This window comes from Megalops cyprinoides, chromosome 13 (genome assembly GCF_013368585.1).
Source record: "Megalops cyprinoides isolate fMegCyp1 chromosome 13, fMegCyp1.pri, whole genome shotgun sequence".
NCBI lineage: Eukaryota > Metazoa > Chordata > Actinopteri > Elopiformes > Megalopidae > Megalops > Megalops cyprinoides.
This window is the reverse complement of record NC_050595.1, coordinates 8,746,778-8,748,687: the sequence shown is the minus strand read 5'-3', so window position 1 is coordinate 8,748,687 and position 1,910 is coordinate 8,746,778.

Genomic DNA, 1,910 nt, shown 5'->3' with positions numbered 1-1,910 from the left:
TCCCGCCACCCATCACCTGCTCCACAGGACCCCCCCCCCCCCTCCACACGCACACGCACACAGACACACACACACACGCACACACACACTGGACAGATGTGTTGCTGCACTCTGAGTGGAGGTGCATCTGTCTGCTTGCCTGCAATACTTTTCAATCCCTATCGGTCCCCAAGGACTCTTGTAAATGTAATCCTTTCTCCCCTCCTTCCTTCCCTAACACTGAGCAGTTACAAATTTTGATGTACAGTTGTGCCTGCTTAGCTGAGCACCGTATTGCCTGTATGTTTGTGATGTTTGTTTTGGATCCCCCTTCCCCCTCTTTCCTCCCTCTCCTTTTGGGGTATGGTTCCTCAAAGGGTCTGTACAGTCTGTTTTTTTTTCTGTATATATGAACTGGAACATTTATTTTAAGAAAATGTAATGCAATTTTATTACTAGTGCGAATTAAAGATTCTTAAATGTTCACAGCGAGTTTATTTATTTATTTTTCCAAAACCAAAGTTTTACAGAGAGGCTGGTCTTTCCGCTGATATGTAATTATCGGCTCTCCTAAATGACAAACCAGCGGGAACTTTTGTGGGGGGAAAAGGAATGACCAATGCTGGAGCTATTTTTACATAACTGATCCAACCAAAATAGCTTCTTTGAGAGCTGGAAATGCTGTTCAAATATTCAATTCAGGAAATGAGGTTATATTTGAAATAAAGTAATTACAACCTCAAAGTGTTCTGCTGTAATGAATGACCAGGTGCCATGTAAAACATAATCCAGCTTTGGACAAGGCAAAAGCTCCTTTTGGGGCACGCCTCCCTGTGATCTGATATGGACTGAAAAAATACCACACCATTAAACTGTTAATAATAATTACTGGAATTCTGACTACCACATGTTTAACCCTTTCTCCTCCTTGCAGTACTGATGATCTGGTGGCACACGCTTTCCTGCATAGTAATTGTGTTCAGGCAGTTATCAAATGTAAAAGCACCAGTCAAGAATGGGAATGAATGAGCCAGCACTTTCCAATTGGACAGAAACATGTCATTGAAAATGCACAGAATCGCCTTATTATGAAAAGGGTGATCCTCTCTGGAGACTCCAACACAATCGGTTGTCTCTGGTTGACTCTATTAATCGCTCTCCATCCTACTGTAACAATGCCGAATCTCACCTTATTAGGGGCGGTATTAATTCAGTGGTGCAATGCATTACGGAGAATGAGGCCTGGAGACCAGGAGGGTACACTAGAGAAGAGAACGTACCAGTGAATTGAATATGAAAATGTTCGTTCAACCGCCCACTTCGGGGGGTTTTAAAAAGGAAGAAGGAAAACTTTGACTGCAAATGCAAGCGGCAAAAGGATTGAGGCTCCTTCCCTAATGCATGGGGTATGAATAGTTTTTTTTTTTTTTTCTGCCGTGTACAAAAGGCCCGCAATTTGCAGGAACGGCTACTGAGACGACACAGGCTTTTGTCTCCACTACTTTTTGATTTGCATCTGTTGGTAGCCTTTCCGGTTTGTATGGCCACGAGCTGCGGGAGCTCTTCTCAGCAGTGCTTCAGCCATTTACAGCAATTAGCCTCATTCATAGCGGTGGAAATTTGTGAAGGAACCGGTCGGGAGCATATTGAAATTTCAGTGGAGAGCGTCCAGCTCAAGTCGGTTAACGAATAAAAAAACACAAAAACGAAGGCTTACTTCTAAATGAGGCCTTTCATACGATTTGCCGCGGAACTTTTTACCGCTGTGTTTTTTTTTTAAAAAAAAGCTTTTAAATAAACTTCACTGGGTTTGAAAGGACATGCAATAATTACAGACGGCCAACCGTTTGATTCTTTCTGAAAACTTTTCTATAAAGGGTAGTATTCAAACTCCAAAAATAACAGGAAGAGTGTGAGTGTGTGCACGTATA